General features: G+C 39.4%; 1 protein-coding gene and 1 non-coding gene across 3 annotated transcripts in view; one reads left to right on the forward strand and one right to left on the reverse strand.

Annotated features, from left to right (window-relative positions):
- LOC134211719 (programmed cell death 6-interacting protein) overlaps positions 1–12,526 on the reverse strand; it is a 54,728-nt gene that overhangs the window by 26,764 nt on the left and 15,438 nt on the right. The window lies entirely within an intron of this gene.
- Positions 218–292, forward strand: Trnaa-ugc (transfer RNA alanine (anticodon UGC)). Its single transcript has one exon. It is a non-coding gene; the product is annotated as a tRNA-Ala (tRNA).

The following is a 12,526-nucleotide window of genomic DNA, read 5'->3' on the forward strand; positions in this document are numbered from 1 at the left end:
TGAGCAAATGTCAAACTCGAGCAAATCCGATGCGCACGCCACAAGTGACCGGTTGACCAACTAATGATTATTTGAATTGACCAGTAAATCAGTGAACGATGGAAATTTGACGAGTGTTATGTCTGTTTGTCTGTGACAATAACTGATTTGATCGTGCGTTCAATTAGGAAATCTCGAGTTCATTCGGTAGCCACTAGGTTGCGAAAGCCGACGGACGTCCTTCGTAGCTTAGTTTGTTAAAGCACCAGTCTTGCGTACTGAGGGTCGTGGGTTCGAGTCCCATCGAAGGGAAGTGGTTACCTCCAACCAATACATTTTTTCAAATCAATATCTTCCACATAATATTTACATATGAGTTTTCACAACATTGTAAAATAATAACTGATTGTTGTGATGATGTATAATAATTATTGATTGTGCAAAACAAGAAGTATACCTACACTACTGCCGTAGCAAGCATAACTATCCATCGAAATGGCCGAAAGGAATCCGATGTAGAGAGTTCAGGGAATTCTCAAATACAACGTGGAGGCCAGCCCGTTAGAACTGCCATATGTTTAATGTGGTTGAAGAGAATATTGATCGATGTTATCATTTTTGTTGTTCCCTAGATTTGTTCGTAATGTCTGTTTATTTTTTTAGTAGTGCCTATGAATATCCGTTTTGTGAATTATGTTCTATATAGATATAAGTTTTCAATAAGACAACATCATGTCAGTTGAAATAAATAAATACAAATACAAATACAAATAAAAAAAACTATCCCATGTTTATATGGATGTCAGGTCAATATGGGACATTTATGCTTGCGGCGAAAGACTAGCGAATATTCCAGAAGTCTCTTTATATATAATAGAAAAGCTTCCAAATAATTTTTCCGAGAATAGTTACTTTCAAGAAATTACGCGTTAGATGTCTATCGACATACAAATTTCTGGCGATTGAAGTTGCTGGCAGCAGCGGATAGGAAACCAGCTACTGATAATAATTTATTTCCACCAGACCTGCGAAAATTTATTGATTTGAGTCTAATCAACATACTAAGATTGCCCTAATAATTGCTTGTTTTTTTTTTGTCTTTATTTAAGAGACTTGCAGCCCGAGGCTGGCTCGTCTCCGCTTAATTGTTTGTATTATATTCCAATGCATAGCAGCATAGCATAGTTACGGTGTACTTCGTAGAATTGACACTAGTGATACTCATGTTTTTTGTTTGAAATCCCTATTCAGATTGCTATCAGAAATCAAGGTGGGTGTGGTCCTTGATTTCAATCTATGATAAAAATCTCAAAAGCATGAGGATTACTACTCCTGGCAAGATTGTTTGAATTATATTCCAATGTAATTTTAAGTTTGGAATAGGTCTGTATCATGCCACCTGCAGGTTTCTGAACTTTTTTTTTCGAAAAAAAAAAATTCTGTGTTTTAACAAAAATATATTGAGCTTTTTAGTGGAATGTCTTCACTTGTCATAAGACGAGTTTGTACAATCCCATTTAATTCCACCACTTAATTGTACCTTGACAGATACGTATTTTGACCTCAACAGTAAGGTCGTCTTCAGTGTCTCGTACTTGACTCGGTAAAATTGTCTAAACCCTTTTCCAATATACTCGGGTAGAAAGCCGATGATTCAAATTACGAGAGAAACTGTATGTGAGAGATTATCAGGTCCATATGAATAAACGTAGAAAAAACCTAAGTCTAGACATATTAGACTCGACTTCGATACCTGTGATACCTATGCTCCTACATCAATAACATTCGCAAAACAGGCAATTTAGGCCCAATTTGTGTAGTATTTTGTTGTTATCCGCCGGTGTGCTCATTGCTGAAAAACATTACATAAATGAGGAACAATTTGCGTACCAATGAATCACATACAGTGGTTGGGTTCCTACCCACCACTGCCGTATCCAGGCGCTAACGTATAGGGATAGTAGGGGCAATATGAACATACGGGACAATATCTTTGTTTGTTTATTGTCGTCAATCATGTTTGTAGACCGTTTGATACAGATTTAATCTTATAATATAGTTCTCCGTTACTTAAAACTGCTAAAGACTTTTATCCGATATGAAAATTATACACACCAAGCATTTACTGAGTAGGGGAAAAGTGGGTAAAACCGACACCTTAAGCAACTTTACAGTTCCCCAATCTATGAAGCAATTTTCCGGTCTAGAAATTTCATACAAACATACTTTGGCTCTTCATGCATAAGTCCATGTGGTCTCAGGCCAATATTTATTGATAGAATTTGATTTATGATGAAAACGCGAACAGTCCATCTTCCATCCCCAACAGCTGGGGTGCAGGTAAGATCGACACCCCATGAGGGTAAAACCGACACATCAAGTCTTTATGGATTTGAACATCATAACAATTCTAAATGATATTATTATTATTTAATCAGACTAAGGCCGAAGTGGCCTGTGCGGTATGTAAGAGTCTTCTTCATTCGGCTCGGTCCATGGCTACACGTCGCCAACCACGCAGTCTACGGAGGGTCCGCAAGTCATCTTCCACCTGATCGATCCACCTTGCCCGCTGCGCACCTCGCCTTCTTGTGCCCGTCGGATCGTTGTCGAGAACCATTTTCACCGGGTTACTGTCCGACATTCTGGCTACGTGCCCGGCCCATCGCAGTCGTCCGATTTTCGCGGTGTGAACGATGGATGGTTCTCCCAACAGCTGATGCAATTCGTGGTTCATTCGCCTCCTCCACGTACCGTCCGCCATTTGCACCCCACCATAGATGGTACGCAGCACTTTCCTTTCGAAAACTCCAAGTGCGCGTTGGTCCTCCACGAGCATCGTCCAGGTCTCGTGTCCGTAGAGGACTACCGGTCTAATTAGCGTTTTGTAGATTGTCAGTTTGGTACGGCGGCGTACTCTATTCGATCGGAGCGTCTTGCGGAGTCCAAAGTACGTACGATTTCCAGCCACTATGCGTCTCCGAATTTCTCTGCTGGTGTCATTTTCGGCAGTCACCAGTGAGCCCAAGTACACAAATTCTTCTACCACCTCGATTTCGTCACCACCGATGCAAACTCGCGGTGGGTGGCTCACATTGTCTTCTCTTGAATCTCTTCCTATCATGTACTTCGTCTTCGACGTGTTGATGACTAGTCCGATCCGCTTAGCTTCCCTCTTCAGTCTGATGTAGGCTTCCTCCATCTTCTCAAAGTTACGTGCCATAATATCTATGTCGTCGGCGAAACCAAATAGCTGGACGGACTTATTGAAAATTGTACCACTCGTGTTAATCCCTGCTCTTCGTATTACCCCTTCCAAAGCGATGTTGAATAGCAAACACGAAAGACCATCACCTTGCCGTAACCCTCTGCGGGTTTCGAAGGGACTCGAGAATGCCCTGAAACTCGAACTACGCACATCACCCGATCCATCGTCGCTTTGATCAACCGTGTCAGTTTATCCGGAAAACCGTGTTCGTGCATTAGCTGCCATAGCTGGTCCCGATCGATTGTATCATATGCGGCTTTGAAGTCGATGAATAGATGATGTGTGGGCACGTTGTATTCGCGGCATTTCTGCAGTACTTGGCGAATGGCGAACACCTGGTCCGTGGTGGAGCGTTCGCCCATAAAACCCGCCTGGTACTGCCCCACGAACTCCCTTGCAGTTGGTGCTAGTCGACGGCATAAAATTTGGGAGAGTACCTTATAGGCGGCGTTCAGCAATGTGATTGCGCGGTAGTTGCTACAATCCAGCTTATCGCCCTTTTTGTAGATGGGACACACGACACCTTCCATCCACTCCTGCGGCAAAACTTCCTCCTCCCAAATCTTGGTAATGACCCAGTGCAGCGCTCTAGCCAGTGCCTCACCACCGTGTTTAAATAGCTCTCCTGGTAGTTGGTCAACTCCAGGGGCTTTGTTGTTCTTCAGCCGGCCGATCTCCTCCTGGATTTCCTGGAGATCCGAAGCCGGTAGAATTCTATCCTGCGCGCGTTCTCCCAGGTCCATCACCATACCGCCATCTTCGTCTGCCACATCGCCATTCAGGTGTTCTTCGTAGTGCTGCCGCCACCTTTGGATCACCTCACGCTCGTTCGTAAGAAGGTTCCCGTTTATGTCCTTACACATATCAGGCTGGGGCACGTGGCCCTTACGTGAACGGTTTAACTTCTCATAGAACTTTCGTGTGTTATTAGCGCGGTACAGTTGCTCCGTTTCTTCACGGTCTCGATCTTCCTGCTGGCGCTTTTTCCTCCGGAAAATCGAGTTTTGTCTGTTCCGCGCCTGTTTATATCGTGCCTCGTTCGCCCTCGTGCGGTGTTGCAGCAATCTCGCCCATGCTGCATTCTTCTCTTCCACTAACTGCTCACATTCGCCGTCATACCAGTCGTTTCTCTGATCCGGGGGCACCGTGCCAAGTGCAGCGGTTGCGGTGCTACCAATGGCGGATCGAATATCTCTCCAGCCATCTTCAAGAGACGCTGCGCCTAGCTGCTCTTCCGTTGGAAGTGCCACTTCCAGCTGCTGCGCGTATTCTTGGGCTAGTCTACCATCTTGTAGCCGCCCAATCTTAATCCGCGGCGTCCGACTTCGACGTGTGTTGTACACCGTCGAGAGTTTTGAGCGCAGGCATACTGCAACGAGGTAGTGGTCGGATTCAATATTCGCACTGCGGTAAGTGCGGACGTTCGTGATGTCGGAGAAGAATTTACCGTCGATTAGAACGTGGTCGATTTGGTTTTCCGTTTCTTGGTTAGGTGATCTCCATGTGGCCTTGTGGATATTTTTGCGGGGAAAGAAGGTGCTTCGGACTACCATTCCGCGGGAGGCTGCGAAGTTTATGCATCGTTGGCCGTTGTCATTCGATACGGTGTGCAGACTATCCGGTCCGATGACCGGTCTATACATTTCCTCCCTTCCTACCTGTGCGTTCATGTCACCGATGACGATTTTAACGTCCCGCAGTGGGCATCCATCGTATGTCTGCTCCAGCTGTGCGTAGAACGCTTCTTTCTCGTCGTCGGGTCTCCCTTCGTGTGGGCAGTGCACGTTGATGATGCTATAGTTGAAGAAACGGCCTTTAATCCTCAGCTTGCACATCCTTGCGTTGATTGGCTGCCACCCAATCACGCGTTGGCGCATCTTACCCAGCACTATGAAGCCGGTTCCCAGCTCGTTGGTGGTGCCACAGCTTTGGTAGAAGGTAGCCGCTCGATGTCCGCTTTTCCACACTTTCTGTCCTGTCCAGCAAATCTCCTGCAGCGCCACGACGTCGAAGTTGCGGGGATGTAATTCATCGTAGATCATCCTGTCGCAACCTGCGAAACCTAGCGACTTGCAATTCCATGTTCCAAGCTTCCAATCGTGATCCTGTATTCGTCGCCTAGGTCTTTGCCGATTATATCGAGTCGCATTATCTCTTATATTGTTCGTAATGATTGGTTTTCTAGGCGGCTTATTGGGCCAGCGCAAACCTCCTGTCTCGTCGGAGGGCCGTCGTGTCATGGCTGTTTAGCGTCCCACCTAACACCAGGACTTGGGCTCGTGCGCTTTGAGCGGCACACGGTCGCTTTGGTGGGGCCTACTTGCGGATACATGCAGCTTTTTATAGAGGTTTAACAGGGCCCACTGTCAAACCCCACCACATCCTAGGCAAGCCCCACAACTCGCAGATGGCCTGGGGAGGGATCGTCAAGCCCTTGGACATAGTCCCTGCTGCCCTGAAATTTCTAAATGATGTTACAACATAATAGAAAATGTTTAACAAGATTTATTTTAATTTTTGTGTATGAAATTCATGTTTGGGGATCACTCATAAACGATGGTTGAACAAAATTTATATTTAAAATCATCACCACATATCATACTTTATTTAGTTTCTTTAGCAGGTCGAGTGAAAAATATATAGAGTATAAGTATGTTAGTAACAAATTTACTAACTACTGTAAATATTGACCTACATTTAAATTTTACTTATTTTAAAAAGTTGTTTATAACGGCGATTTAAAATAAATGCGTATGGTGCAGTTATGACAAGAAATAAAAATAACCAGTTCCGTGACAAGCTACATGTTTACAGGGGTGAAAATGGATCACGAAAGAACAACACTAGAAAACGGGTTGAATATATATAAGAGCAAAATAAGCCTAAAAATACGGTTCTTCTTTGAGCGCTATTGGTATCCGACCTGCTTTCCTTGATGACCCAATATTACCCACTAGACCTATTGTCACGCCCAATGATGATATGGTATGTAATCAGTCTATGATTAAGTTATACTCCTCGGGCCTCGTTTTCCAATACATGAATGATATTATGCGAATGATAAGTCTAATAAAACAGAGGTATTTCGTGATTCGATGGCAGGTGTCGAATTTACCCCAACAGATAACATAATAATGATGAGATACATGTGGATGTTTATAATTGAAAAAGATAACTATTTTTCCACAACATACACAAAATGATGTTCCATTATGGATCAGAGATGAATTAAATACTGAAAATTAACATTTTTTTGTCGAAAAAGCTTATACACCGATGCCAAAATTTTACATAACTTATCTCCTCAATGGTGATCAATGCTCATTGTCTGTTTATTATGACTCGTACACATCTCCGCCAGTTACGAAATGACTAGAAATACAAGAAATCAAACGTTTATTCAAAGTGTGTTGAAATTCTGTCCGATAATCACTTGAAATCATAGATTTGAAGTGGTGTCGGTTTTACCCGCAGTGTCGGTTTTACCCACAATTCCCCTACGCAAGTATTGTTTCAATTTAGTCTTAGATGTAGTGAAATCAATAGCATTGCAATGTTTATTTTAAGCAGCCATCATTTGATTTATGGGTCCGAATTTCGCATAGTTTGTACGATGACTACTACAGGCAAATAAAGTTCGATTTCGCAAAGGTCTTTGTGGGATATAAAAATTTAATTTAGATAATATTGCCTCTGAGTCGACCTTGTTCGAGATAACATCATTAATGAAAGATAGCATCGCATATTCCAGTCGTTCCTTCAATGTTTGTATACTAATTAGCATGCATCGTGCTTTATAAGACGGGAGTGGAAGTTGAGTCCATCCCAACTTGTAGTGCATAAAATAAAAATTGCTTTTGTACCGACTCAATTCTTGTATAGCCACGTAATGTAATGTAATAGTTAGATGATCTTTAAAAGAATGCTCCACATATGCCTCAAAGTGAAAACCGAATTAAAATTCAATTCAAACATGAAAATACACATGAAAATGTAAATTTACGCTGCATAGGCAGAATTACTATAAGATTTGAAGTTTATAAATAAGGTTTTGACACAAAACTGAATAAAATATTGGTCAAAAGGTCACCACAAATAAAAGATCTTCTTCTTCTTCTTCAGTTTCTTCTCCGCCTAGCAGTTTAGTGTTCATTAAGCACTTCCACAGTTATTAACTGCGAGGCTTCTAAGCCAAGTTATCATTTCTGCATTCGTATATCATGAGGCTAACACGATAATAATTTTATGCCCAGGGAAGTCGAGGCAATTTGCAATCCGAAAATTGTCTAGACCGGCACCGGGAATCGAACCCAGCCACCCTCAGCATGGTCTTGCTTTATAGACGCGCATCTTACCGCACGGCTAAGGAAGGTCCCAATAAATAAAAGATCTATTATAATTTAATTTTATGCACACATATTTTTACTGATACAAATATGAATTTATAGAAAAAAAAAACTTTTTTTTCCAAAACCACTCTCTATGGGGCAATATGGGCATACCTGCCAAAACATGATATTAAACCTTTAATATAGGAACAAGTTCAAATTTCAGCTGCCGAATACAAGAATATTATCATCTATGTTAGTTACAACAATACAATAAATTACAACACCACATTACTGCGATCGGAACTGAAAAAAATGACCATTGCCCATTTGAATGTGGCTGTTCAAACGGTCAAGAGTGGAACATCGGTTCGGTTCGCTGTTGTGTGGTTTATTTCGTATGGAATACTCTAAACTGTTGTTGGAATATCATGTTATGACACTCATATTATGACACTTTTCTCTCCCACAACAACGTTTTAAATGGGTGGCCCATTAGGGTGGGACAAAATTTTATTTTCACTTCCTGCATGATTTTTGCACGCCTCTTGGGTCCTATAATGCTTGTGCGAAATTTCAGATCAATCGGTAAAACTATATTTTAGCGCCGGCGATTTTAATTTTCCATAGGATTTACTATGAGGAAATTTACCTTTACAAAGAAAAAATCCCCAAGGTATCCCATTATTCTCTAACGATGAATCGATCCAACTACATCATAGGAAATTTTACCAGCAAACTTTCATTGGAAGACCACAAAGTGATCTGACGCTCGTGAAAAATGTTATTTACATAAAACTAATTGCTGTATGAACGCAAGGCTCATTGCACTTTTTGTTCCAGCATCACTGCCGTCTGCTGCTTGCTGTTGTTTGTACGAGGCACCACTTTGCGTGAAGCATTCGCTTAAAATGAATGAAAAGCGGGTTACTAGGGATACGTTTATTGGCCTTGCTGTTTGAGTCTTCGTCCTTCTAGGTAGAAGAAATTCAACCAAATTTCAATGAAGGTGTGATTAACAAAAAGAGGCATGTAACGCACACTTTCCACACACAATGCATCGAAGCGACTATAGACGCGAGGTATAGGTTGGGGTCTCTCATTCTCGACGTCAATAGTTCGAAGCTGGTCTGAACGGGGATTTTTTTGGTACTGGTAATCTTTTTGATATTTATATTTATATTCCCAAATTCTAATTTTCGAGAAGATTTTCAGTATTTCTAAAAGATTTAGATAAAATACATAGGGGAATTGTGGGTAAAACCGACACTGCAGGTAAAACCGACACCGCTTCAAATTTCTGATTTCAAGTGATTATCGTACAGAATTTCGACACACTTTGAATGAACGTTTGATTTCTTGTATTTCTAGCAATTTTGTAACTGGCGGAGACGTGTGAGAGTCATAATAAACAGACAATTAGCATTGATCACCATTGTGGAGATGAGTTATGTAAAATGTTGGCATCGGAATATAAGCTCTGTCGACAATAATTTGTTGATTTTCAGTATTTAATCAATCTTTGATCCATAATTGAACAGCATTTTGTGTATGTTGTGGAAAAATAGTTAACTTTTCTAATTATAAACATCCACAATTATCTCATCATTATTATGTTATCAGTTGGGGTAAAATCGACACCTGCCATCGAATCACGAAATACCTCTGATTTATTAGACTCATCATTCGCATAATATAAATCAAGGATTGGAAAACGAGTCGCCAGGGAATATAACTTAATCATAGACTGATTACATACCATATCATCATTTTGCGTGACAATAGGTCTACGGGGTAATATTGAGTCATCAAGGAAAACCTGCAGGTCGGATAACAATAGCGCTCAAAGAAGAACCGTATTTTTAGGCTTTTTTTGCTCTTAGATATATTCAATCCGTTCTCTAGTGTTGTTCTTTCGTGATCCATTTTCACCCCTGTAAACATGTAGCGTGTCACCTACGGAACTAGTCTTTTTCATTTCTTGTCATAACTTTACTATACGCATTTATTATAAATCACCATTATAAACATTTTTTTTAAATAAGTGAAATTTAATTGTAGGTAAATATTTACAGTAATTGGTAAATTTGTTACTAACATTCTTATACTTTATATATTTTCACTCGACCCACTAAAGCAATAAATAAAATATGATATGTGGTGATGATTTCAAATATATCAAATTTTGTTCAACCATCGTTTATGAGTGATCCCTAAACATGAATTTTATACATAAATATCAAAATTAATATTGTTAAACATTTTCAATTATGTTGTAACATCATTTAGAATTGTTCTGATGTTAGATTTCATAACGGCTTGATGTGTCGATTTTACCCTCATGTGGTGTCGATCTTACCCGCACCCCAGCGGTTTGGGCTGGAAGATGGACTGTTCGCGTTTTCATCATAAATCAAATTCTATCAAGAAATATTGTCCTGAGACCTCATGGACTGATGCATGAAGAGCCAAAGTATGGTTGTATGAAATTTGTAGGCCGGAAAATTGCTTCATAGATTGGGGAACTGTGAAGTTTCTTAGGGTGTCGGTTTTACCCACTTTTCCCCTACACAGATACAAATATGTTGGGATTTGGCCATATATTTGGAGCATGCAAATAGACGCAATATCTAATCGATCTTGTTGTTCCTTTAAATCGAAATAAATTCAAACTGTGCCTGCTTGTAAAACTCAGTCAAATTTAAATGAATATCAAATGTTAATTCGTTTGATGGAATTAGCAGCAATTTTACAAGTCGTTGAATTTTCAAAACTATTTGCTGTGTATTTGTGATACTGATTTGCGAAGAGAATAATTTAATGAACTTGCTCTGCTGCGTTGATACTTGATTGACATGCCGATTATTCAAATCGAAGACTTCTAAATTGTGAAATAGTTTAGGAGATTCCTAGATTTGTTTTGCTTCGAGTTGAAAATATCTTTAATACAGATTATAGAAAAAATCTAGATTGTATGAGAGATGATTTTCACATCAAAATTTACATCACATCCCATTTAAAATCAACGTCACATCATGGATATTCAATTAAACAAATTTAGCAAAGAAATCAATTATATAATTCTGCATCTATTACCAACATCATTGGGGCTATTTTAAGCCAGTTGATGGAAAAGAATAAATAAATTAATAAACTACAAAATTAAATTATAACGATCTTATAGAAATGGATAATATATTTTCCCATAGAAAATAATTTGAAAGCACTTAAAATGAATCGATTTGAAAGGTTGTTTTGAAATGGCTCTGTTGTCTCAAGTATATTAATAAACAAGTGATTTTTTTGAATTTTGGTTTAAAGCATATTTATTAAATTTATCTTATGTCACATTCCTACATATGAATCCAAAATATTCGTGTACAACACCATCGGTGATATTAAGAACTATTTGTACATTAGTTCATGATTTTAAAATATAACTATTAACTACCAACATCATTACTGTTCAGATGTAAACTAAATAAATAAATCATCACTTTATACAAGGTTAAAATACTTCAAACTTGAAGCTTGAAGCTTGAAGTATTTTAACCTTGTAACATTTTCCCCTAAGACGATCAATATTAATTATTTCACATCACTTCATAATTAAAAAAAAAATACACGGCTGACAGAATAGTTTGTATGAAAGTCAAAGGAATACCCCTTGAAAAATAGAAAATTAGTTATAACTCAAGTCTTTGATTTGAATTATTGGCATATCAATCAAATATCAAAGAAGCATGAAGTTGCTTCATTAAATTATTCTCTTCTGAAATCAGTATCACAAGAATCATATCTCAGTCTTTTAGAAACACCAGAAAGCTTCTCGAAAGTAAGAATATGGAAATATAAAGAATTTCCTAAAGAATACCAGTATCGAAAAAAAATCCCGCTCAGACCAGCTTCGAACTATTGACGTCGAGAATGAGAGACCCCAACCTATACCTCGCGTCTATAGTCGCTTCGTTGCATTATTGTGTGTGGAAAGTGTGCGTTACATGCTTCTTTTTGTTAATCACACCTTCATTTAAATTTGGTTGAATTTCTTCTACTTAGAAGGACGAAGACTCAAACAGCAAGGCCAATAAACGTATCCCTAGTAACCCGGTTTTCATTCATACTAAGCGAATCCTCCACGCAAAGTGGTGCCTCGTACAAACAACAGCAAGCAGCAGACGGCAGTGATGCTGGAACAAAAAGTGCAATGAGCCTTGCGTTCATACAGCAATTAGTTTTATGTAAATAACATTTTTCACGAGCGTCAGATCACTTTGTGGTCTTCCAATGAAAGTTTGCTGGTAAAATTTCTTATGATGTAGTTGGATCGATTTATCGTTAGAGAATAATGGGACACCTTGGGGATTTTTTCTTTGTAAAGGCAAATTTCCCCATAGTAAATCCTATGGAAAATTAAAATCCCCGGCGCTAAAATATAGTTTCACCGATTGATCTGAAATTTCGCACAAGCATTGTAAGACCCAAAAGGCTTCTGAAAAATATGATGGAACGAAAATTTATTTTTTTCATATATCCATGTCCCAGGCTAGTGGCCCATACTGCCCCAAATGGTGGCTCATATTGCCCCGTATAGTCGGGAACATACATTAAAATCAATACATTTTCAAAGTGCATTCCAACAATTTCCAAACGCATTTTTCATCATTTATCGACGTAATATGAAATTAACACTCCCTAGTATTAGTCAACTACATTTGATTGATGATTTTTTGAGCTTTTCAGGGCTTTTCGGAATGATTTCCTTAGGTGGCCCATATTGCCCCGATCACCCCTATGTAAAAATAGCCAGCAGAAGTTAACCACCTGAAGTTTGGATGGCGAAAGACACCATCGTTTTTGCTCTTAACGGCTTCAAATTATCGTCAATCACGTGACTTAATACGTTAGCATATAGTCTGAAAGATGCCGAAAAACTTTGCCGAAGAAGGTA

This window comes from Armigeres subalbatus, chromosome 2 (assembly GCF_024139115.2).
Source record: "Armigeres subalbatus isolate Guangzhou_Male chromosome 2, GZ_Asu_2, whole genome shotgun sequence".
Lineage (NCBI taxonomy): Eukaryota > Metazoa > Arthropoda > Insecta > Diptera > Culicidae > Armigeres > Armigeres subalbatus.